Source organism: Pleurodeles waltl, chromosome 6 (assembly GCF_031143425.1).
Source record: "Pleurodeles waltl isolate 20211129_DDA chromosome 6, aPleWal1.hap1.20221129, whole genome shotgun sequence".
Lineage (NCBI taxonomy): Eukaryota > Metazoa > Chordata > Amphibia > Caudata > Salamandridae > Pleurodeles > Pleurodeles waltl.
In genome coordinates this window covers 1,564,501,009-1,564,528,233 of record NC_090445.1, presented here as the reverse complement: position 1 = coordinate 1,564,528,233, position 27,225 = coordinate 1,564,501,009, and the positions used below count along the sequence as shown (strand labels likewise).

The 27,225-nt window shown below is 45.3% G+C and overlaps 1 protein-coding gene across 1 annotated transcript in view; it reads left to right on the top strand.

Annotated features, from left to right (window-relative positions):
• Positions 1–27,225, top strand: part of C6H9orf43 (chromosome 6 C9orf43 homolog) — a 175,917-nt gene that overhangs the window by 7,497 nt on the left and 141,195 nt on the right. Inside the window, exon 2 of the mRNA XM_069241269.1 lies at positions 23,710–23,884. The gene's annotated coding sequence lies outside the window, so the exon portion shown is untranslated. The remainder of the gene's footprint in view (positions 1–23,709; positions 23,885–27,225) is intronic.

Sequence of the window (27,225 nt, the reverse complement as noted above, 5' to 3'; positions counted from 1 at the left end):
CAGCGCGAGTTGCGCCACCCACTGAAGTAGCCTATCAAACCTATCTAAGGCCTGCTAGCGCAGAGCCTGTGTGCGCAGTTTCCTGCCACAGGGACCTGGCATCTAAATTTACGTGCCAGGCCCAGAACTCCCCTTTTACTACATGTAAGTCACCCCTAAGGTACGCCCTAGCTAGCCCTTTGGGCAGGGTGCCATGTATGTAGAAGGCAGGACATGTGCCATGTTGCGTGGTCTGTCCTGGTAGGGACAAACAGACTAACATGGTGTCTCACTGCTGTGAGTGCTGCCCTCTCATAGGATTGCATTGGAAATGCCCTGCCTTAAGTGTAAGGGGTATTGTCTGATTTATAAGGGGTAGCGTAGGCATGTTTGGTATGGTTGTGACAGTGGTAAGAAATGCTGCTTACTAGTGTAGGTGTATTTTTTATTACTATCACAGAAATGCTACTTCTAGAAAGTGCACATTTATCTGTGCTTATGACTTTGGTGTTTTTCAGCTTGTTTCCAATCAACGTCTGGGCAGACTGACAGTTGGGGCTTTGTGCATACTTTTCAGACAGCCTGAACACAGGGAGGGTGGAGGTGACACAGAGGTGCATCTACATATTGTAAAGCCTTCCTGGGCTGAGAGAAGGGAGAGGCGGGGCACACCTGCATTTGTAAAGACTGTGCCCTGGCGTCACACAGTAGGGTGTTTAACCCCCCACTGATGTTTGGAGCCTGTACTGAAAGGAGAGAGGGGCACTCCCAAAACCAGTTGTAACTGGCTTGAACCTCCTCTCCCTACCATTGAAAAACACTGTAAGAACTGACTATAAGTACAGGGGAATTTCCCCCACAATTTGAACATTCTTGGAACTTGAAACTGGACACAGAACGCTGATGAATGGACTCACCAGGAAACCACCTTGGACTGCTGCTGTTGTGCTGACCTGTGACCTGCCTGGTCACTAGGAGGAACTGCCACCATCTGCACCCCTTGTGCTGGCCTGCAGCTGGACCCACCAGCCCTGTACCTCTTCTTGTGTTGTTGTTCCCGGGGGCAGGGTGCTGTGGCCCCTGACCCCTGCCACAAACTCTACAGCTTGTCTGAAACGCTTGGAAAAAGCGCTCTTTCTGAAACCTGCTGCAGAAGATCACCGCCGCAGCCCGGGCTGCAGATTTGCCATCGCGCCTTTAAAAACGCTTTAATTCTGCCCCCTGTATCTACTTGCCCCCCCTAATTCCCTAAGCGGTGCCCCTTTCCTTGAGCCGTCTCACTTAGGAACAGTGGTGAGGCGAACCGGGACGACGCGCTTTTAAAAGTGTTCCTTTGCTTTCCCGTGCCGGAGTCCCCACGTCTGCCGGGGAACCCAGAGCGCATCTGAACTGCGCATCAGACGTGCCCCCGGGGCACGAGACAACGAGGATAAGAGCTGGCGCACTCTTAAAAGGTACCCCCCAGGGCATGGCATATTCCAGGACGCCCCCGGAGTGCTGCCAGGCTCCTTCCTCTGCGGGATCTTCCCGCTGCAGCCGAGGAGAACAGCCGAGCAGCACGCGCACCTCGTCGGGTGCGGCTGCTCCCTGAAGGAGGTGAACGCCTCATCCGAGGTCTCCCGGGGCCCCCCTCCGTTGCCGAGTTTAGGAGGAGAGGCCGGCCTCGGCGAGGAGACTCCGTCCCACTAGGCCCTGAGCTCTGCAGGAGATCGCGGGCCGGTGAAAGCCTCATCGGAGGCCCCGCACCGCCTGGTCTCCCTGGTGGTTCCGAGGCGGGATGTGCCCGCTCGAGTAACCCTCCTCCCTGCCGGATGGTCCATATTGGCTGGAAGCCACTCCCAAGATCGCAGGTCCCAGAAGGGCCTGATCCACGAGCCGGAGGGTGTGCGTGCCGCCCTCCTCCTCAAATAATCATCACCACGGGCCCCCGTCGTGTCCCAGGAGCCATGGGGAGCCCTCCTCGTATGTGTTATGGCACTGAAGGTGCCCCTCAAGTTCAAGACAGGTATTCTCGCCGCTAGACCCTCTCTAGAGGGTTCTTTTAGGGGCTTGAAGGGGGCTGTTGGGGTAACAGAACATTCAGGTGTTGATGGTTCTTTTTGTGGGCATCTTACACCGATCTGATGTCCGTACTTGCCATATGGTTTAAAGTGCTTCTGATATAGGCCTTTATGATACTTTTATGACAAGTGTATTTTCCTTACTGTAATTCCTGATTACTGCTTATGTTGCAGAATCCTGAGTACTTACGTGTTCTAATGTGACAACTGTATATTCCTGCAGAGTATTAGTAACTTGTGTAACATTCTGACAACTGCTAAGGTAGCAGGATATTATTCACGTGTAATGTTGGTCTGATTATGTTTTGTGCAATACAGATTATTTTGACATAGCTCAGTGTTGTGTTTACTTTGTGGTGTATATTTTGCGTCACATGTGTTGTGTGTTGTGCAAACGCTTTACACATTGCCTCCAGGTTAAGCCTGACTGCTCGTGCCAAGCTACCAAGGGGGTGAGCAGGGGTTATCTTGGACGTGTAACTCCCAAGCCCTGACTAGAGTGGGTAAGTTCTGCCTGGCTGAGGTGCATACCCTAGCCAACCAGAAACCCCATTTCTAACAGTTTGAAAAAGGATACGGAAGAATTTTTTAAGTTAAATGCTGGTTTGCATTCACCAGAGATGGTTTGGGATGCTGTTAAAGCCTTCTTGAGAGGTACATTGATTAGAGCAGCTTCTTTTAAGAGGAGAACATATATGAACAAGATCAGCATCCTATAAGAACGTATACGATCAGTTGAAAAGGAGATGATAAGTAAAAAGGGTCAGGAGGAAGATTTGTAAAGATTAGCTAAGGTTCTCCAAGAATTTTGAAATTAACTCGTAGCCGAATTAGATAATAGAGTTAAGGAAAGATGTGAAGCTAATAGGACAACTTTTTTTGAATATGGAGAAAAGTTTGGGAAAATATTAGCTTGGCAAATAAAATCAAAGCAGATCAGAAATAAGGTGGATGAAATTCATGTTCTGTCTTTATGGTCTTCTGCAGAGCAGCCTCCAAATGTGAGGCCCGCACTTTGGATAGCTCTTTGTTTCTGCCTATCGTAAGAATGTTGGGTAGGGATTTTCCAGGATCTTCCAGGATGCGCTCTTTTAGTTTGGCTGATGTGCGGCCCTGAATGATTTGGCCTCGGATTTCTTTACCTTCATAAGTGAAACCGCAGGAGCTCACCAGTTCTTTGAGTCTTGTGTAGAATTCGTCAAGGTATTCGTTCTCTTGTTGCCTGGCCTGCCTGAAGATGATTCGCTCGTAGTCTCGAATGACCATGGGTGCGAAATAGGTGTTGAACGGTGTTACCAGGGTCACATGCATTTTGGGGGTCACTTCTGGTAGCGTCTTGGAGATTCAGAGTAGTTCTTTGCCCCCTAGGTGGAGGATCATTGCACGCTTTCTCTCGTCCTCTGTCTTTATTGCGCCAAAGTTGAGGTCCACCTGTTCTACCCAGTCTTTCCATGTAGGGGCTTGTGCGGATGGGGCGCCTTCTATGATGAATGGTTCTATGGGAGGTATGTTGGACATGTTGGTTTTGCCTTTGATGATGTATGTCGTGATCCCTCTGCTTCTTTTTCTGGGTGCTTACTTGTGTTGATGTGGTATCCAGGGTCACTTTATTGCTGGTGAGTCACTAGCCGACTGGTCAGCAGATGGGGCACTTGTCCGCAGTAGCCAGGCCTTTTTAGGTTCACTGTGTGTTGTGGGCATCCTGGCAACTAACAGGTGGTGTCCCCTTTTGCCTTGATTGTCTTTTTTCTCACCCTTTTGACTTGAGCAGGGGTGTTTGCCGTGTGGGAGACCGTGCTATTTTATGATTGTTTTTCCCCTAGTAGGTGGAGATAGGAACGTCACCTACCCTCACTGTTGTAGACATGGGCAGGGTCCCCGGGCCATATCTTGATCTCCTCGTGTTCACTGAAGTCCTCGCTGGTGTGTTTGGGGTATAGTACCATCATATCGCTCCTTTTGCTGTGCGCTCACTTTGTTGAGAGTGTGGCCAGCGCTTCTTCGCAGCACGCACCAGGCCTCCGTGCGCAAGCGCCTTGGGTGTGAAGTTGTGTCAGCATGGTGCCGGCCCGCCCTCATCTCCAGTTTTTTGTGTTGTGTTGGGGGTGTTCAAAACTCCGGAGTTCCCCAGCACCGGCACTGTCGGCACGCGTTGAAGGCAGCGCTGGTCTGTGGCCCAAACAGACATAGAAACAGTGCATTCTTGACTTTTCCGAGTTCTGATGCATAGATCGTTACAGACCCCACCCCTTCAGATCTCGTCTTTATTACCTTAATACACGTGACCCCCGGGCTATAACATGGGTGCCGCTAATACAGATGAGGCGGGCGGCCATCCCTTCTGGAAGGGAGCCAATTGACACATTCTCCCCTTGTGCACTCGTTACCTCAGGAGTGCGACATTACAATGGCCAGAGCTGCCGATCTTGGAGCTGGGGAACCAGGTTCGGCTCAACATCCTGTGATTCTGGGCAAATCACTTAATCTACCCGTGCCTACCAAAAATAAATGTGTCTTTGTGTATCGTAACTGGTATTCATGTAAAGCACTTTCGGGTCGAGTTTGCGCTATATAAAACAGCAAAAAAATAAATTGTCTCCGACTCTCTTGTTGGGCTGAGGATGCGGCATTAGATTGCAGATCTGGCTGCTCAGTCGTGAAGTTGTTCTGGATGACTGTTGTACTGTTGTAGTGTTGTGAAACTAGGTGCGTTAGGACTCTTGTGGTTCTGGGCTGACAGATTCTGTAGCCTGTTGGGAGTTGTTAAGGTGTGGTTCTTGACAGATATCACGTAATCAGTGATGTAGTGTGTGATTGTATGCTGAAGAATAAATATGTCTACTCAAGAACTCTGTGTGTGGCATGGTCTTTGTATGCTCCCAGACTGGGGAAGACGCTACATCTATGAAGTCTGGCCTTGCCATGCTGGCGTTTACCCCCTTATAGGGTCGCCCATCTGGTAGAGGTTGAGAGTGAGGGATATGGCAGGGTGGGGTGAATGCCAGGGTTCCATTGTGGTCATCAGCGTGAGGTGGCCCCTCTCTTGGGTTCATTGCTACTTTTGAGGGCTCCCTTTAGCTAGTCGAGTGTGGAACTATCTTCTGTTCCTGGATACTATTTCAATCCATTTTTAGCCGTGATCATGGTTCCTTTCACTTGCATGACTCTCAGTTTACCTTTCTCATGAGGGTCTGAAATTTCCACTTGGTGTGTCGGCCTTTGAGAATTACTGTGTCCCCTCTCAATAGTGCTTTGCTGTCCTGTGGTCTTTTCATTATTTTGAGTCCTCTGTTGGTGATTCCCTGTCACTTTGAGCTTCTTGGAACACCAATCGACGAGCAGCCAAGAATATGTCTTGCACTCTCCTCCCGATAAGTACTAAGGCTGGTGTGCATTGTGTCACGCAGTGTGACGTGTTTCGTATGCCCTCAGAAAGTTGTGGTGTGTGCCTCCCTTTGGTGCAGGCCAATCCTGAGTACTTTAGTGAGTGTCCACATGAATCTCTCAACATCGCCATTAATTTGCGGCCACCAGGGGGTAATGCAGCAATGTTTCAAGTAGCTTTGGAAATCATTGCCCTGAAATGGCATTCCACTGTCTGACCAGGGGTACCCAAAGATTTTAAAGTTTTTACATCTTGTCCTGGGTCTGACATGCTCGATGTCCTGATTCTCTACAATCTCCACCACAGGAAATTTCGAGTGAGCATCTATGAAAACAAGCTTGTGGAGTTTGTTGGGGAAACTCCCAAAGTCAATGCTCACATGAGTGCATAAAAATTTACTGGGATGTTTGGTGATGATGGGTACTGGTCGCTCTGCCTCTGTTCAGCCGGATTGCCTCGCATTGTAGAATTAGCTCATCTTCTCAGGTATCTATACCTGGGAACCAGAGTTTTTCCTGAGATGAGCCTTGGTATTGGGGATCCAGCCACCACCTGTTGTTGCATATTCCTCTGAACCACAGTCCTTCAGCCTGTAGTATGAGACCGCTGCTCGTTATGCTGAGTTTGGTCATAGTTCTCCACAGTTATTCTAAGGTTTCTCTCAACATCTGATCTTTCTGGTACAGCTTTGCTAGGAATGTCATCTGTTTGCTTTGGCAGATAGCTTCTCGTGACTCTCCCCAGGTAATCATCCTGGCTAGTGGCTTGGATTAAGTCTTGGAGGGTTAAGGCTTTTGGGCATGCTGCTAGAGTGACGAATTGGACATACTGCTCTGTGGCGTTTGCGCTTCTTCCTCTGAATGATTTAGAGAGTGTAATGAGAGAAAATCTGCGGGGTTCTCTGCCCCAGGCTGATACACAACCTCATGTTGATGTTGCACTCACTTTTCTATGCTTTTCGGAGGGTGCTGTGACATCCCTTGGAATAGGTTTACTAGCGGTTTATGATTTATCACAACTTTGCACTTCCTTCTGAACAGGCAAAGGTAGAAGTGACTGTAGCCCCACTTAAAAGCCAGAGCCTCACGCCCTATGTGTGCATAGCAGGTTTCCACTTCAGTCAGTGCCTGGCTAGCGAAAGTCACTAGGATTCTGTTTATTGATTGAGATACCTCACATCCATATTCTAAGGTTGCTAGTTGTAACAGTAGCAGCAGGAGTTAAGAAACTAGCCCGAAAACAAAGATAACTGCTAAGAGAACACTATAGATATCTTTCGCCTCCCAAGATTATTGATAAAAAATTGGGAGTCAAGTTGGACACAGAGCTCCCTTTTCGCCCACAAATTCTGTCAGTGACTGGACCTTACGCTCTTCAAGAAAAAGTTTGGAGTTTTTACCAACGGAGGACCGAAAATGGTAATACATGCCTTTATTACTGCCACAATGGAATACGCAAAAATGCTCAATGCGAGATTTCTGAAATGTCTGACAGATTGACTTTAAATTTTTTATAATGCAGCAGTGCGATTCTTCCTAAAGATACCGTGTCGGCAGTCAATTTCGAAACATCTGATACAGGTACATTGGCTGCCAATTAAAAATACAATTTTGTTTAATGCAATAGCAAATTCCCATGCAAAATTTTATATGACTGGGCTGATATACCTCTGTGATAGGCTGATCCCCTATCATCCTTCCACAGCATTAAGCTTTGTTGACGCCTATCTCCTTAAGAATCCTAAAATAATGCTCTCTGAAAGGGAGGGGAGGGCTCCTTCTCTTATTTAGTGGCTAAGGCATAGAATAATATTCCATCTGGCCTACGCCATACTGCTGAAGAAACTCCCTTCCGGAAGCAGTTGAAAACTTGTTTGTTCAACTTGCTCTGGTTTGAGGTTGGCTGCTGTACTCGCTGCCTTCCACTCAGCACCAAGACGCCCCCTTTGGGCAGCTGTTATGCTTGATAAATGATCTAATTAATTCATTCATTCATTCACTGTGCGCATAAACTTTTAGTGTCATCCTCTAGTGAGGGTCGCAACTAGGCTCAAAATATGCAGGTAAGGAGGCTAAAGTTTTCAACCTTGGAGGCCGGGGCGAGCTAGGTTCGTTGACCATGCCCTCCTGTTATCCTAATCTTTTTACTCTCACCTCTTTAACCACTGTTATATGCCTAATATTGCCAAATCTTATGCATATTAGGTGCCGCCAACATATTTTGCAGAAAATGATTCCACTCATCTGCACAAACGTCGGTACAACACTTTATGGCAACTGACAAATCTAGGTCTATGTGTTTTTCCTCTCTGTATTGCATGTTGTGCAATAATAAAGTAAATGGCTTGGGTACATTTGATGATTTTGCATAGAATGAATAAAGAGCAGGAATAAAACAGTCTGGCTAGATGGACACAGAAACACTGATTTACATTACGTTTTAGAAATGGAATGGAATGCTTCTGTTTGCCACCTAGTTTGTCTCTTGTAGCTGTGTGACACACTATAGCCACTCCACAAACTCAATTGCTAATGCTTATATGTATCATCTTTTGACCAATGAGGTTTGTACATAGATCGATCTCCACAGTATCACTTTCTGAACAATGAGGCTTGTGCATAGATCAATTTCTACAATGGAGGATTACACCGCCAGCTCTGTGGCTGAAACACAAATTTGTGACATTCACGTTCTACACATTGTCTGGAGCAGGAACATTAAGTCCTTGCTCTGCCCTGCTAGGATCGCGACTTGTGATGTGCAGGTTATGCATAGATCTCTTCATCAAACTTTCAGCATATTGCGGCATCTTATCAATTTATGTGCACTTTTTCATCAGTGCATCACAATACTATATTCCAGACTCAGGGGGTCATTATGATCCCCGGCGATCCAGCCCGCCATCCCAGCAGCGGGTAAAAAGACCGCCACCGGCATGGCGGGCTGAACCGCCATATAATGTACACATGGAGGGCCGCCATATGCAGCCCTCCTTCACCACCAGGCTACCTCCGACAGGCAGCCTGACGGTGGAAGGAATCATCACCCGACAGGGCAGCGCTGCTGCCCCTCGGATAATGATCCCTACAGCCACCAGCCTTTCCCTGGCGGGTTCCCCTGCCCAGGAGAGGCTGGCAGAAGGGGTGCTCCGGAGCCCCCCTGGGGGCCCCATCGCGCATGTCACTGCCCAATTTATGGGCGGTGATCTGCACGACGGGTGCATCTGCACCCGCTACACAGTCATTGACGGCGGCTCCATGTGAAGCCGTCGGCAATGTCCCGGCCAAGCATTCTGCTGGGCCGGTGGGGTTCCAGCGGGGCTGGCGATCAGTTAAATGACCGCCAGCCTGAACACGTCGGTAAACACTACTGTGTTCATAATGAGGGCCTTAATTTGTGTGATGTGCATTTTGCCATATGTAGGGTTCTATAGCAATCTGTGACATGTAAGCTTGCACTGCTGCTTGCTGTGCTTAGTGTCTGTGTTCTGTGGAAGAGAGAAACTTGTACTTTTGCTGACTTTGCTGTACTTCTCTATGTGTGAAGGATGTCTACTCTGCTATTCTGTTGTTACTTGTGCTGTATGTAGCATGTGTGTCTATTGCATTGTTGCTTCCTTTGAGGTACTTGCATGCATTTGAAACAGCAAACAAGTTAAGGTTATTTCAAGTAACCAACCCATAAAATCAGATAAAAAACATTCATAACAATGATATAAATTAATACTGTTACATAAGCATAATTGAGTCAATTGTTAATGTAACGATATTTCATACATGTAGCATGAAACAGCAAAAATAACTTTAATAGAGGTGTCATTTTGCATGTTTCTAAACGTTGGCTTAGCTCACTAAAGTCCTCATTTCCCATCACAAGTCCTAAACTCTTCACTCTTGGTGAAATGGGCAATAGACATTCGAATAGGACGTGTATTGTTTCCTCAAACATCTTTGTGCCATAAAAATGAAACATGGCCTGACTGGGGAAAGGACCACATTTAGAGGTCAATTAACTTCGCTTTAAAGCTCATAATCTGATATTATGTACAGGACATTGACGAGGGTTGGATCATCTTTTTCAAAGAAAGTCTCAAATTTGGGAATATTCTTTTGCTTTAGGAATGCATAGGTCAAAGAGCCTTAACAAGCCTTTGTGCGCAAGGCACTCTGTAGCCACGTCTTAAACATAGCTTTAGCTGGTGCTGTCATTCCGTTGGCAAGGGATCCGGCAGAAGTCCATAGCTGTGATAAACCTGAGCTGCCATTTGCAGATGTCTAAGCTAGCCCAGTGAAACCCGCCCCTCTGCAAGCCCAAACTGTCAGTCATGAAGCCTCTGTGGTCCCCCACACCATGACCAGTAAAGTAGCCGTCCCAGTTTAGCTAAGGAAGATATGTTCACAATTCCAAAGTCCTTTAATAAGGGAGTTGTAGGAGTACTAGTGATAGCACGAGTAGTTTCAGAAAACCAAATTCACATATAGATAGTGAAGTCACATGTTTCATTATTCCAAGCTTCTGCTTCATAAACTGAGGCCTTTTGGAATTGTGCTTTGTGCATGTCCAAGAAAGGGTAGACTCTCTGTCCACCTTAATTCTTAGCAACTGAACACTGAGCCAAGAGACTCCTTGAAATTGATTCAAAATGTTTAACCAATTCTTCACACATGATAGTTGACAACAGAGCAGGTTTTAGAGCTGGTCTAAAAATCGGGTGATTGTCAATTTTCCAGAATTTGGAATTGTCTGTCAAACAACTGGCAGCCAACAGCTGTTAGCAATTCTCATGTTTCAACGACCTCTTCTGCTCCTCTAAAATTATCTTATATGAGTCATGACATAAAGCAACTCATTTAGAATCTCAGGGGACAATCTTCACTGCCTCCAAGAAGACACGATGAGCCATGGAACATTTAATGGTCTAAAATGTTTGGTGTTGCTGTTACTTGTCAATATAGAATGTATGTTACGGCTTATAACATCAAACGAGTTTACGATAACAGTGTCAGAAGAGGTAGAATTTAAAGTCAAATCAATCTCAGTGTGCCCCCACCTACTTAAATGGATATGAAGACTTCTGGGATCTAAGTACACCTTTTCAAATGCCGCCCTTGTGACGCGAGACTCCCACTAAGCGAGGCTAAGTGCACTGGGCGTTCATGGGTAGGACCCCAATAAAAGGAAACTGACAAGGGATTGTGACCACTCTATATGCTCCAGGTAACCTCAAACTTTACTAAACAATCAGTCAAAGAAGAAGAATTATAAAAGAAATCAATAACACTATTTGCATCACGGCCTGTATAAGTAGGAGTATATCCTTCAGAGGAAGTTGCACAATGAGGGGCAAGAATAGAAACTAAATTATACTCATCCAAAAAGTAGTTCATAAGATCCCCTGCGGGGATATGTAAAAATTGCAAACACTCTGTAGAAAGATTAGCCTTGTCGCCAGACTGATTAAAACACATATTTATACAAGGGTGTAGTTAAAATCTCAGGCAAGAAGGACAAAACATTTCTCCAGGCAACATTTGGGCAGAAAATCAAAAAAACCTTTGAGGGTCAATACATGGCTAGGAATTCTTTCCAGTCAAGCAAGTTGCATTTAGAAATTAACTACTAACAAACTCGGAGAGTTAGAAAAGTTTAACAGAACAGCTGCCAGATTAGGCAAACAGGTGTAAACCATGGGCACTGTGCATACAAGCGTGAATGAGACCAAGATAAGAAGTCCACCTCTTGCCCTCCCATGAGTAGAGTAAGCAGCAGGGACAGAAAAAAGAAAAAAAAACCTTAACACAAAATCTGTGTCTGTATCCCATGTCTCTTGTAGGCACACAATGTTAAAATTTGATTCAAAATTGTGAAAGGCCCCAAAATCGTTTTGGCAGCGAGGCCAGCAGTGTTCCAACTAAGAAACAAAGTAATATAAAAATCCAACTAGTGGTGTCTGAAGTCACCCAAATCAGGCGAAAAGCACTTGACAGCCGAGTTGGGCTGTCAATCATTATCACATAATGAACTTAATAGTGGGGAGCAATTAGAAGTGGAAGCATTAACCTCAAGCGAAATCCTTGGGATGGAGGCTAAGGGACCGGCAGAAAGAGCTGAGGAAGCATTGGACCCTTAAGACAAGGAGGATGGGGCTTATAAAAAAGAAAATTCAAAAGAAACACAATACCTGCAGTAGACTCAGTACTGAATGATAACTGAGATAATAAATACCCAGGTAAGCACTGGTTGTCAAACTTAACTACTCTGAAGGCTTAGGTTGAGAACCATTCCATGGAACTCTCCTAGCTATGATGATTTACTTATGAAGTCGTACATAAGTACAACCCAATCATTGACGCAACCAGCAAACTACGCAACCAGCAAACTACTTTGTTTTTAAGCTGTCCTTTATCTTCAACAGTGTTTGGCGCGAGCACAGGAACATTAGCCAAAATAATGACATAAGGCGTGGCAACCGGAGGGAGCTATAGGTTGTAAGACAAAGCATTTTCTGATGAAGGTTTGTTAACTGGTCAAGAAATATCATTTACAGCACTGAGGGTCCCTCCATCCGAGTTCTGTGAATTTGAATCTTTCAACACTGCAGCAGGAGACATACCTCTTACCAGAACTGGACCCTGAGAGGCATAAAGTGTAGGTTGCAAGTCCGTGGGTGCACATGAGTCATGTGGACCATGTTCCAAAGAAATCCCATCTTGCATAAAAGTACCACCCCCCAAACTACAATGACCAAAATGCTAGAGTCAGCCTTTCGTGGAGCAGGGCATAGGACTGAAGGATGCCGCCTTTCTGAACTTTTGTATGGTGGCACCTCAATTTGGCCCTTAACGTTGTTGAAAGCTTCTTCGATCTTAGCAAGTCTAAGCTCACAAGAGAAAACGGTAGAAGCAACCAGGGATTTAAATTTCAACATCAGTAGATCCATGCATCTATCAACAATAATAATAATACTGGAAATCACTGGACAACGGATATGATGAATGGCCACAAGCAGAGGGCTAATGTGCTGCATTAGAGGTAGGCTCCTTGGTAGATCTTTTCTTTTTTAAGTTATTTGGGGATAAGGCCTAGATCCACTCAGTAAACCACAACCATCAGTGGATTTGTTAGGCCTCAGACCATCATCTAAATGTGGGACCAAGACACACGAAGACATCAAAGGTCCACCTATAATGCAAGTGGTATCATTCACTTGAGCACCTGGGCTGCACCCACCACCTCCTTCAGCCTGTGCTGGAGCTTCTGAGGTTTCCTGCAGCCCCAACCTAAACTCTACTTCCTCTGGGGCAATTTCATCTGATATGGCCCCTGTCACTGCTTGCTTATGAAAGTGCTCGCCAGATCTATTGGTCTCCTCTCCCTCCTCTTTACCACCTAGGGGGAATTCTGGCCATGGGAGTCTTGGGGCCTCTCACCAGCAATGCGTCCATGCTGCAGGAGGCAGCGATCGCGTATCAAAGCGCTCAATAATGCTCCTTATCTCCCCCCGCCTCCTTGCCATCACCTCGGGGGAATTCTGGCATGGGGACCCCTGAGGCCTCTCACCACCAACAAGTTCCACCAATGCATTTTGCATAGATTTTGTTCTCACACCTAGTGGCCAAATGACCAATCGAAGTTGTATATAATTTGGCAGGACTGTAGATTATTTTGTGCAGATTACCCTTTTTGGTTCTACAATAAGTTTTTTTAAAGTTATAGGTAATTGAAACTTGCTCATATCTGAGGCCACAGTAGTTTAGAGCAATTTGCAACATTTTGCGGAATTTCACAAAACCACAGTGGTATATGGCAATGACAAGGCATTATGTGATTGGCAAATGACTGCCTTTACAAAAGTTAAAGGCAGCCACTCCACTTTATGCCATTCCACTCTACGTCTCTTCACTCTACACTACTGCACTTGGCACTGTTCCACTCAATGCCACTCCACTCTACAACATGCCACTCTAAGCCAGTTCACTCTACACCACGCTGCTGTTCGCCAATATACTGTACACTACTCCACTCTACGCAAATCCACTATACACTAGTTCACTGTCCGCTAACCCACTGTGTGCTACTGGAATCTGCACCAGTCCACTCTACGCTATTCAACTCCGTCACAACACTCTATAGCACTCTTCTGTACGTCACCCCAATGTGCTGTTGCAGGATATGCCAATCTACTCCACCCCATGCTATGCTATTTTACATTACGCCACACCACTTTATGCCACAGCACTGTATGCTATTCCACTTGACACCATGCAACTCTGCCCCACTCCACTCTATTTTAATATATGCCACTCCACTCTGCGCTATTCCAATTTACCAAACTCAACTCTACGCCACTCTGCACTATGAAAAAAGGTTTACTTTGCCATTTCAGAATGGCAGGTTAAAGCTGTGCAAGTAATAAAAAAAACAATGTCAAAAAAGTAAAAATACACTCTAATACACAATATTTCAGAAATATAGTGTACCAGGTTATTTTTTTTTTTTTACATATTTATTTTTTAAATAAAATATTTAACACACTACCATAGTACTACTCAGAAAGTACTTTGCTACTTACAAATATTACAAAAGGTTCATTTGTAAAAAAAATTACACTGCATTACACTATTCCACTATACTCCACTCAGCTGTATGACACTCTAAGCCTCTCCACTGTATGCCAATTGACCCACTTTATGACACTCCACTCTATGCTATTTTACTCTACGCCACTCCACTCTATGGAATTCCACTGTAAGCCACTCAACTGTATGCCGCTGCACTCTATGCCACTCAACTTTATGCCACTCCACACTATGCTAATCTATTTATTTGGATTCCCCACCACTGTACGCCATTCCACTCTATGACACTCTACTCTATGCTATTTCACTTTAAGCCACTCAACTCTATGCCATTCCACTCTACTCTATTGTACTCTACGCCACTTCACTCTATGCTATTCCACTATATGCCACTCAACTGTACACCACTCCACGCCACTCCACTGTATGCTATTTCACTCGGAGGCACACCACTCTATGCCATTCCACTGTATGTTATTGTATTCTGCAACACTCTACTCTATGCCACTCATCTCTTTGCCAGACCAGTGTATGCCGCTCCACCCTACACCAATCCACTCTATGCTATTACACTCTACACCACACCACTACACTCTATTCCAGTCTAAGGTTTTCCACTCTACACTACTTCCCTCTATAGCACTCCAATCTATGCCACTCCACTCTATCCTGCTGCACTCTACGCCATTCCACTTGACACCACTCCACTCTACGAAATTCCACTCTACTCTATTGTACTGTGCACCACTTCAGTTTACGCCACTCTTCTGTACACAACTCAACTCTATGCCACTCCAATCTACCCATTTCCAGTCTTTTCCACTCCACTCTAGGCCACTCAACTTTACACCACTCCACTTTGCACCACTCCACTCTACGTCACTCCACCCTTGGCCACTCAACATTATGCCACTCAGCTTTACACCACTGCACTGTACTCCATTCCACTATTATACGTCACTCTGGGATATTTCACTCTGCGCCATTCGACTGAATGCCATTCCACTCCACGGCACTTCACTGCACACCACTTCACTCTACACCGCTCAACTTTACACCACTCCACTCTATGCTATTCCATTCTATGCCACTCCGCTTTACAGCACTCCACTGTATGCTGTCAACTCTATGCCAACCCTCTCTACACCACGATATTTTTCAGTATCCAATGTATGCCACAACTCTATGCAACTCAACACCTCTCCACTCTACTCTATTCCACTATATTACTATGGATATTAGTGTTAACACAACCGGTTATCTAACTGTGGTAGGATTGTGTTTGTTATTAATGAACGACGGTACCAAGTTTAGTTAGAACATTCACAGTTGGTGTGCTGGAATATGAATTTATTGTATCTATTTAGAAATATTCATGAGCAAGAGCATAGAAGTAAGCATTAACAGTTTTATTTTTCGTAATTTATATATGTAATGGTATAATAAAACATACAGGCAACAAGGAGGTACCTTTATATTGTACAAACTGAAAGGAATCTGTTTTGGTACTGTTTCTATGTTTATGTCACAAAGGGTTTATTTTTCCATTCAGAATGGCAGCCAATGTTGTGAACAAAGGTTGTTTAAGCCAAAACACATTGACGTTTTTTCCAGTACTGCGAAATTTAAGAATTAATTAGAGATTTGGAGTGCCAACCTCTTTTTGAAATATTTCAAGGAGAGAAAAAAGAATAGTCACCACTCGGTATTTATAGTTAGGATCGCATTTCTATAGAAAATGCATTTTGTTTGTGTTGCTTATAACACTGGCACCGTTTTGATAAATCTCCACAAAAATTTCTAAAAAAGTGTTCTTTTTTGCCTGGTTTGCGCATGTTTTCGTTTCAGAGTAATCCTTTTAACGGGGGCCAAGAAAAAGGGGAGATCCCAAAACATTTTTTCCATTAATTTTGCCATAGGAAGTTTAGACACAGCTATAATCTAAACCACTGAACAGATTTACACCAATTTTGGCAGAAAGAGTGTTTTTTGTGTTTTGGTCTAAATCCGTTCAGTAGTTTTTGAGCAACGAATACTCAAACACTTTGTATATCTAGGGGCGCTGATGCTCTGCAGATCCCGACAGATCTGAAACTGAAATCTGATTGGGTGCCACTTCTTCAACCAGGAAGTGGTGGCAGCCATCTTTGGACTTCGGACTTGGTCCCAAGTCCTAAGAAAACAATAAAAAAGACACATGGGGTCAGGGTAGGAATACACTGATCCCCTAGGCCTGGTGGTGGGATCCCAGAGTGACCCCACCTGGGCCTAGCGCCCAACATATTTTTTTACATTTTACCACAAATGTACAGCATGATTAAAAAAAACAAGTGCCATCCCCTGCTCTTTTTTTTTAAGCCCCCCGGTGGGCCAGGTCCTGGGGGTAGAAATGGTTATATTTTGGGGGAGAGGGGGTGCAAGTGCTCCAACTCCCCAGGTCAATTTAGGCCCTGAGGATCCCTTCCCAGAAGCCCAGCACCTTTTTCTGGGGGAGGGGGTCATGCAGGGCCCCTACTTGGGCCACTTTTGGCTCCAGGGACCCCATCCCCAGGGCTGTTTGGATTTGTAAAGGGGGATGGAGGAAGCGGCCTCCCTACCCAGGCCACTTTTGACCTCGAGGACCTCATCCCCTGGGGTCCAGCTGCATGTGTGAAGGGGGCATATGGCCCCCCCCAGTCCACTTTCAGCCCAGGGGGCCCCATCCCCTGGGACCTGCTGAATGTTCTATGGGAAATGGGCCCCACCTCCCCAAGCCTCTAGATGCCCAGGGGACTCCAGCCCCAGGGGCCATTAACTAAACAAAAAGGGAGGGGGGACACACAACCCCCCTTCTTGAGCAATTAATTGCCCCTGGTACCCAATTCCCCTATGTCAGCTCAAATGCTATGTTCCTGAGAGTGGCGCAGGCATAGAAACCTTTTTGCCTTCTTTTGGTGGAACCATTTTAAAATCTCCCACCAAGTGGGAGCAATCAGCAAGTCTTCTCCCAGCTGGCGGGAACTTCAAAAATGCTCCCGCAAGCTGGGAGCAGACTTGAGATCTGCTTTCCTACCAGCAGTGATGCAGGCATGGAAACAGATCCAAATATTACTCCCTCCCGCAAGGAGCAGCATTAGAAGCTGCTACTAGCAGGTGGGAGCAATGCCACTTCCCGCTGGATGCGGGGAGCCTGCTTGGGTAACTGGGGCCTTACGGCTCCCCTGACCTTCAGCGATACTATGGTGGGTGCCCTGGGTGGGGACCAGAGCACCCGCCTGTTACGCACCAGGCCCCAGGGGTTGGGGGTCTTCTGGGCTGAAATTTACCAAGAGATAGGGTCACATGCCTCCTCCCCCTAATTATGATGGGAGGCCCTCGGGCATGGGGTCCCCGGGGCTAAAGTCAGCTTGGGAAGGGTGGCCGTGTGCCCCTCCCCCTAATTTCAACACCAGGCCCTGCGGATGAGGTCCCCGAGGCCTACATTGACCACGAGAGGGGTGTTGCCTGCTCCTTTCCCCTAAATGGAGCACCCCTCCCCCAAATATTATTGCTGGGCCTCAGGGCTGAAATCGGCCTGGGAGGGGCACACATGGCCCCTTCCTCTAATGATAATGCTGTGCCCTGGGGGATGAGGTCCCGTGGGCCGAAAATGGCTCGGGGGGTGGGTTGCATGCCCCACCCCCCTACCAATAATGCCGGGACCTGGGGATGGGGTCCCTGGGACTCAAACAAGCCCAGGAAGGAGGGCAGAGTGCCCCTCCTCTTATCAATACCACCGGGCTACAAGGGGTTGGGGTCCCCAGGGCCAAAATCGGCCCAGAGAGGGGGACTGTGTGCCTCTTTCCCCCTGAAAACGCCACAGGCCCCCGGGATGGGGTCCCTGAGTACCGGGGAGAGAAAGCACGTGCCACCCTCCCCCTAAATATCATGCCGGCGCCAGGGGATGTGGTCCCCAAGGCCAGGACCTGTGGCCACCAGCCTACAATGCACGGCCAAAGGCCAAATGCAGTGTGAGGTTGGCTGCCTTTGGGAGGGTTGGCCAGGCCCCGTGGCCAAACCCCCGCTGTGTGCAGCATGGGGTTTGCTGCATGGCAAGTGTTGGCCGCTGGGCCTGGCTACAGGCCAGGCCTCCGTGCGCGGCAGGGGTTTTATTTACATATTGTAATTAAATATTACCTTACGTTAAAAAAAAACTAGAAATGCACTAAACAAACCATTGGTTAAAGTAACTTATAGTTAAGTGAAATATTCAGTATTAAATATTACGTAACGTTTTAAACTCCAATAACAACAGAAATTCAGCAGTTATAGTTATCTAAATTAACTATAATTCTTGCCCTAAGGGAGTTATAACTGACGCCCTCACCATGCACTGCTAATTACCTTACATATTACATTACTCATGACATCTTCTATTACATCCTTGCTAATATCACTGCAACATTTGCAGTGAAATTATTGATGAGAAAACTGTGCATGGCGGGCACAAGTAAAAATAACTTAGGGCATGAGTTATAGTTACTTGAGATAACTATTACTTGAACCTGTGAATCTCTGTGGTTTTTAGAGTTTAAAACGTTATGTTGTTACTGAACATTTCACCTAACTATAACATTACTTTAACCATTGGTTTTTTTCAGTGAATTTCTAAGGTATCTATCTATCTATCTATCTATCTATCTACTATATATATATATATATATCTCTATATATAATATATATATATATATATATATATATATATATATATATATATATATAGGTAGAGTTATCTCAATTAACCCCTCATAGACCAAAATTGATCCCAGTTCTTTTTTAGGTGATGCACGTGCCCACTGTGGCACTCAGCGCAGCACTCCCAATGTAAGTTTCCGAAGGATCCATGGATCCAAAATCCAATGGAAAAAAATACACCCACTCACACACTAAAACCTGCTGTACAAGGCCAAAGGCTGTGCGCAGCGTGGGGTTGGGTGCACGCATGGGGTTTGGCCACAGGGCCAGGTGGGTTTTGGTGTGAGTGGCGATGGTTGTATTAACGTACGGAAAGTATATACTACTTGACGTAAAAAAAAACCATACAAATTCACTGAAAAAAACAAAGGTTACAGTGAGGTTATAGTTAGATTGACTTTTTACCTACACAAAACCATAGAAATTCAGCAGTTATAGTTATAGTTTTATTTGTCTGAAGAAGCTATAACTCATGCCGTTAAATAACTTTAGACCACAACTTATAGTTTCTTAATATAAGTATAACTATAACTATAAGTGATGAATTTCTATGTTTTTTATGGGTAAAACTACAGCCTAAATATAACGTCCCTTTTACCTTTGTTTTTTTTCAGTGAATACATATAAACATATATATGTGTGTGTGGTTAAAAGAAGCTTTCATAAAATATCCTTATGTATGATGTTGTTCCACTGACATTGACATTTTGCTGCTTTCTACCACAGCATAGGGCAGTAGGCTTTAAGATAAGGGATTGGGATCATTGTGTAGTGCAACTGAAAGATAATTTGCTAACAATAAGTTTGAATGCATTTAAATGTACTAGTGTCTTCTAGTACTTTATACTTGAAAGCTAACAGCTAGATGTTTTACAAAATAATGGTGGTAAAAAAATATAAGAATTTTTAGTCAGCCGTCTCTATCCTATAATTTACTCAGTTGTTAGCCAACACAGCCTGTATCATTTGTAATCCAACTTGATTAAACAACCTTCCACAACCACATTAAACATTTCTCACTACATCATTTTTGGTTTTCTTTGTAGTTCTTCCTACCACAGGCCATAGCATAAGGCACTTGTTACACTAGTGAGCACTGCTAGGGCTGGCAGTGAAGAGCAGCTGATTTCCTGTTCCCTGCTTGCCGCCATCTTCTGCACCCTCTGCGTGAGCCCGCTGGTGTCTTGGCAAGAAAAGACTAAAACAATATAAAAAAAATTAAAAAACGATATGAATTGGGACCTTGGTGGCCTTATGCTAACAAGTTACTGTGCGTTTATTACAAAAAACACAGTTTTTAAGATGTATTTGTCAGTGGCGTCCGGCAGCTTCAGGAGGGAGTGGGGTGGGGGGGAAGGACACACACACACACTCATTCTTTCACACACAGACACGCTACCCACCTCGGAGGACATTCTCCTTGGCTGACTCCTCCCTCTCGCTCAGGGCAGGCTCTAGGGCGGTGCGACCGGTGCCACCGCACCGGGTGCTGACTTCGGTTGGGTCCGCTGTGTTTGCAAGTATAATATGATTTTAAAAGCACTTGCTGCCAGCGTTCCTTGCCTCCAGCTATTTTTAGGCAGCAACAAAAATGTCAAGATACGTCCGGTGATTAATGTTCTTTCTGGAGAGAGATCACAGTTTTCTCTAGGGGAATCTTGACTCATTGTAAGGTAGCTCAGAGGGTTAATGTGCCTGCTGCAAAGAACATGTACCACGCAGATCACAAAGTGCATATATTGTGAATAGGTCAGTGGGTTACTGCTTTTGTCAGTGAGATCCTTTAGATACCTGAAGTTTATAAGTTAAAATTCTAATAAAGTAGGCTATTAACTGTCATCAAAGAGCTGCTTACAAACTGAAAGGTATAGATTTGAGCATTATGATTTTTTCCCCCATCTTTCATTATCCTAATGTTGCAAAAAGGGTTCATGTGGGTAGAATTCAATTCTTATTATTAAAGAGAACCCCCAACCATGGTGTTACAGCTTAAATTCTGAGTGTGTTCTTCTCCAGAACAAGCACTCTTAAACTATACAGCCTACTAGAAAAGATGACCTGTGACTCCTACACCTTGTATGATGGATTGTCTCTGTGGTCTGACTCCTTATACTGGGAGGAGTGGTGCTTTAAAACTAATTAAATGCATCTGAGAGAGAGTGGTTATGAAGACTTGAGTAGCTCTGTTAAAGGGTTTTAGTGACAATCTGTGGCAGAGGTGGTTATTGGGGGCACCAACCATCATTGTCGCACTGAGCGCCACCAGCACTAGAGTCAGAGATGTCTCTCTAGTATTTCATAGATGCGCCATTGTCCACCCTCTTCTGGGATGTTGTGAGGACCTGTCATTCACTCCGACAAGAGAACGTGGAAACTGTGCAGGAGCCTCCCTATATGTTCCTTTTCTGCTTGCATCTGACACCCCGCAAGCCCTTCTGAGATGCTGCCGTTACACAGACACTTTTGGGATACCACACAGATCGGAAGAAAAGTAGAAGTACCTATCAGCATGTATTTGTGTGAGCAAAAGTACAGGAGCCTACAAGCAGTTTAGTGGTAGAGAGCTTGGAGGTTAAAAGTTATGTAGTGAAGTCTTTCTTGTGTGCTTCATTGTGCAGTCACTCATACCTCCTCACACACTTTCCCAGTCATCTCTTCACCTGCTTTCAAAGTGAATCCCCTTGTCCCACCCAACTCTACTATCCAATTAATCCAGACTCTGTCCACTTCAGCGCTACTCTCTGACTGTATTTTTATGTGATTTTTGATCTTTTTTCTCTTTCTCCAACCCTATCTACTTAAACAACTGCTTTTAGGGGTAGTAATGAATTCCATGAAGAGGAGAGCTGGCCATTTCCAGTAGATTAATATTTAGATACATTCATATTATCACAATCATACATTTCTGAATAATTTTGAGGTTTCAGTGGAACATGTTCCAATTGCCATTAATTCAAAACGTTTCAATATTGAAGAGGTAAATATTTTTACCTCTGGAACACGAGTGCCATTTTATTGTAGTTATTTAAACATAATTGATTGATAATGGTCAGCCTTGCTTGCTAAGAACTTTGTGTAACTGAAACCAGTGGGCTTCAGGTGGGGAACAAAGAGAGGGACATAATAACTGTTGGAATATGGCAGTTGATCAGTCCTACATATGGGTAGATGGACAATTTTGAGAGTCTTGGAGTGCATGAACCACAGAATGGTAGTGCTTGGCTTGAAATGCTAGTGATACAGTACTGGTTGCAGACGTCTGACCAAGAGACTAAGCGATAACAATCAAATGGAAGTGAGGAGAAGAGTCTAACCACAGTTATTTCCTGCTCCTTTTGAACTTGAGGAAGTCAATTGTACTGGTAAGGCGTTCCCCAGTACTGGGTCTTCGGCATAGAAAGATTTTCCACTGAATATCTTATATCTCTATGGCCGAATGATGACTAGGTTAAGGTTTGTGAATGGACAGTTTTGAGAAGAGTTTAGGGCTACACAAGGTGTTGTGGAGAGTGGCCATGAACAGCCTTTTTAGTGTCACCATCTCCCTTCAGGTCATTGCAGACACTGTTTCCAGTTCTAGACGTTTGTGTGACACAGTAATGCATTCTGACTGTTATTGGTTTATTTTGCTTCCATTGAATTAATTAGGCTAACATTCCTCAAGACAGTAATTTCAAGTGAGAAGGTCAAGACCAGATACAGTGTCTGTAATGATGTGGTGTAAGGTGGTCATCCTAGTCTTTGTGCACAAAACACAGGCTCTCCCAATAAATCTCTCAGTATTGATGTGATATGGGTTTAATGTCTCAAGTCTAGCAAGCATAGGCAGCATGGTTCTGCCCTCTGGAGTGTTAATAATTACTTTTTTGGGAGACCAATATAGAGGCTATTACAATAATTCAAATAAGACGTTAGGTCTGCACAACTAGTGGACCTATTTGAGGACCCTGGAGGGGACATAGGAAAGCTCTTTCTCTGGTTCTCACATTGGTTTTCACAATGCTTTTGTGTCAGGAATGTTTCAGTTTGATTATCTGATCAGTAAGCTTGGCAGTAATGATCAGCATAGTTCCTTGGTGTGTAAATCCCAACATGGAGCTGATAAGTCAGTCATTTACTGGTGGTTCAACAGTGACCCAACGGTTGGGCCCGTATCCCTTATGGATGGACTTCATATAATGTTTATGTGTGTTTTGAGAGCTATCCTAGGATTGGCCCTTATAACTTCTAGGAAGAATTCATAATCATGCTTTTTGGAGACTTAACAGTGCCTTCAGGGGTTCGGTTGGCCCCTTTCTGCTTCTGTGTGTTTAATGGTGGCTTAAAGGTGCATCCAGAGGTTAGTGAGTCTGAGTGGACTTCATATAGGGCCTCATTATGAGGTTCCAGGTAATCCAAATTAGGCTGATTATTTGGGAACCCCACCCACTGAAAGTAGGTGGAGTCTCTGTGTGAAAACGAGGGAAAAATGAGGAGTTACTGGGGGAACTGAGACTCAAGATTATTGTTTCCTGTGACATTGTCTCTTTTCGTAGGTGCCTCTCAGAGTTGCCCAAGCAATTCCCGATAACATAACCTCTCTCTCCCTCAAATCAATGTGGAGTTACCAACTACTCCACTATTGGTAACTCCAGGGGTTCAGTTATCAGAGAAGGTAACAGGGACCTCGGAATGAGATCCATAGTGTTTTACTGGACAGCGCCTCCAGGAACTGAGGCAGGTATAACTTCTCTCCATATGTTTTAGTAATGACTAACCATTCCTACAGGAGTTGAGTCCCTAGTGCTTCCGAGGCAACCTCAAGTAGAGTTTACTGGTGGAGCAGTAGTGCCCTCCTGGGATTAGGCTCCTACTGTGTCTTGGTGAACTCCAATCATTGTTTTAATGGTGGCTAAACAAGCCCTGCCGGGGTCTGGGCTCTTGTCTCCCTTGTGTTTAGTCCACATAGTGTTACACTGATGACGTAACAGTGCCTCTGCTTCTTTCATGCTAGGGGGGGACTTTGAGCAATCCTTCTTCGGTGAGAGCTCCATCCCTGCTCAGACTTGCAAGTCTTTGAACAAGCTTACATCAACTATAAGGGTCATCAACAACCTCCTTGAACTCGGAATGACAATGAAGACTTGGCTGCTCCCAAAGTCGAGACTCAGCTGACTTTCTGACTACAGGTAATACTGGATTGTATATGCGGCCTGCAAAGCTATCCCTCACGCCCCTTTTTCATATCTCTGTCTGCGTAACACTCTTTTGCATACATCCACTAGAAGTGTGGAGCACATTGAGTAGGCCTCACAGGCATCACCAAAACACACTACTCAGAGATGACACCCTTACCAAAACCCATGTAACACCATGCACAAAAGCATAGTAGCTACTTTGTCTGCTGGGCAAGAGACAAAGGGGGTCATTCTGACTTTGGCGGGCGGCGGAGGCCGCCTGCCAAAGTACCGCCGTCAGAATACCGCTGCGCGGTCAAAAGACTGCCGCGGTAATTCTGATTTTCCCGCTGGGCTGGCGGGCGACTGCCAGAGGATGCCGGCTCCGAATGGAGCCGGCAGAGTGGAAGGGGTGCGACGGGTGCAGTTGCACCTGTTGCGATTTTCAGTGTCTGCTTGGCAGACACTGAAAATCTTGATGGGGCCCTGTTAGGGGGCCCCTGCAGTGCCCATGCCAGTGGCATGGGCACTGCAGGGGCCCCCAGGGGCCCCGCGACACCCATTACCGCCATCCAGGTTCTGGCGGTCAGAACCGCCAGAGCCAGGCTGGCGGTACGGGGGTCGGAATCCCCATGGCGGCGCTGCCTGCAGCGCCGCCATGGAGGATTCCCCAGGGCAGCGGGTGTCCCGCCGGTTTTCCGTTTCTGACCGCGGCGGTACCGCCGCGGTCAGAATGCCCATGGATGCACCGCCAGCCTGTTGGCGGTGCATCCGCGGTCGTTGGCCTGGCGGTAGTGTACCGCCAGGGTCAGAATGACCCCCAAAGTGTGAGAGGGTATTGTTCATGGTTTATTTTTTTCTTTTGGGCCAGGTTTTTTGCCATATGGGTTTGGTTTGGTGATAGCATGCCTTCATCCAGTTGTTAGAGAAGGGTGGTTAGTACATACTGGGAGACACAAGCACACAGCACATGGTAAATGATGATGGCACACATAAGATCTCTAGTATGTGGTCTGCCTACTAAATGGTGGGCAGTCATTGTCATTTGGCTACATCAGTGTGTGCAAACGCTGAGGAAGGGACGTGCATTAAGGAGAATGAGTCGCTATAGAACTGAACACATAACTCCTAAGTTGGGAGTTATATCAAGCATTGGCAAAGCCAGTAGTTCATGCCTACGAAAGCTGTTTCCTTTCTAAATTTTTGTTGATATGTTGCACAGCAGAGCGGATACTTTGCAGCATAACTAAAAGTTAGGAAAATAAGCACTATGATGCGGCCTGTGCGGGCCTTGTCTTAGCACTTTTTAGGGTTGAGCGTGCAAAGCGCTCTGTCCCTGGTGTAATCTCTCTGTGGGGTTTTAACCACGCCCACGTCACGGCCGTCAGGTTGGTTGGTTAATGGGCTTGCCTTTTAAAATTAGCTTGATTTAATTAGTGAAAGGCATGCATATGCCATGCCTTTACCGGTGTTTATCCCTCTTCAAGAGCACCGGCAAACTACTGAAAACATATGGGGCTCTGTGTTTTTGGTATGGTTTCTGGACTACTTTTTCATTTTATTTCCTGCGCAGTGCGATCTTGCTGGCCAGTAGTTGAGCACTTTGCTTGACATTGACCCTGTTGCATGGATTTGTACACTTTTGCCGGTTACAAGGACAATTGCACTTTTGCCGGTTACATGGATAATTACACTTTTGCCGATACGTTTCACTGCGAGCAAACTTCTGTTTCCTTTTATGTGTCTGCTTTGTGCTCATGGCAGCCATCTGCTCGCTTATGTGAAACTGTTTTACTTTCAATTTTCAGTTCATGTGGCAAGAAAAGTCCGGTTCTGAGTTTACATCGCTAATAGCTTTAACTCGAGCAAACCAGAGACCCATTGCATTGCAAATGCTTGTTTTGGGTGGAAGGGGTAAAGCATCAATGGGAGCACGGGCAAGCAATGACAGGGGGTGTAGAAAGGGTAAAGAGCACGGCCAAGCAACAACAATGGGCAAGTAGTGACGGGAGGGAGAGGGAAGATTAACAACAGGGAAAGCAACAACACCAGACAAGCAACAAAGGAGGTGGATGGTGGGGAGTGCTGGGGGGGGATGGTGACCAAGCAATGACGACGGGGGAAAAGTACCTGATTCTCAGCAGGAGTAGCAGGACACTGGGCGACAGAATTAATCAGTATATGGTCTATGCTCCAGCAAAGAGATAAACACACAAAACAGAAGTGAAGCTGCGTGGCATGACCAATGACAAGCAAGAAAACGAGAGTGACGATGGAGCCAGCCAGTGGTAAGTAGTGGGTAAACTCAAAGCCCCCTATAAGGTTTATGTTAATATTAGATCTTGCAAGCGCATGCGCTATCTCAGGTAACACCTAAAAAATTTCTTCATGAAAAAGCTTTGTGAATTGAGCATGTTATGCGTGCAGCATGATGATGAACCCTTGTTGAGTCATATTCTCGATAGTGGCTGTGGCAGTAAACATTCTTGTTTCAGGGTACTTTTTATGGGCAAATTGTTTTAGATGAAAGTGCCCACTTATGGCTGCAAGCCCAGAATAAAGTAGGCTGATTATGAAAAAGATCAGTTAAGTCAAAAACCTGTACAAATATGGGTTTGGTATATATTATATCCCCTACCTTGCATTATAAAGACATTGTGAATCACTTTCGGTTTCAAGATGACGGTTTCAAGCAGCATGCTTTCCAGTGAGATACCTTCAACATAACGATGCTGTGCGCATTCATCGTCACCGCATTATCACCCCATGCATGCAAGGTGTCTGTAAAGCATGCAATGGATGCAGAGAAGGTTAGGCTACATGACCTACATAGCAGCCATGTTTTTTACTTATCATCCATCTGATTCAGATCCTCAGCTAGTAATGATATAAAAATAAATATTGCACACATTACTGACAGGAGAATGCTCTTGAATTAGAACTGTGGAAATGTAATGTATGCCCGTTTTACTTATATAGTTCTGCAATTCGATCAGTATTTACAACCTGTAAATCTGTTACACTCGCCCATCAATCAAATTGTGGTTGGTTAATTCGCTTTGGGACCAACAGCAATCTTCAGATTACAGTTGTCTTTATCACCAGTGAAGTATCTACATTCTTGGTGGTGCTATCACCATGTGTGCAGCTGCTCAAATATTTATTCTTACTCCTGCACAAACATTCCTTCCCTTACTTGGTGAACCTCCAATGCAGTGGCCTGAGTGGAAGAATGTCTCTTAAATTATACCTCCACCATTGAAGATGGTGCTTTGGAAGATTTTTCCACTTTAAGGGAAAAAAAGTTAAATTAAATTGAAAACAGAAACCTGTGAATAAATTTCCGACTGTAA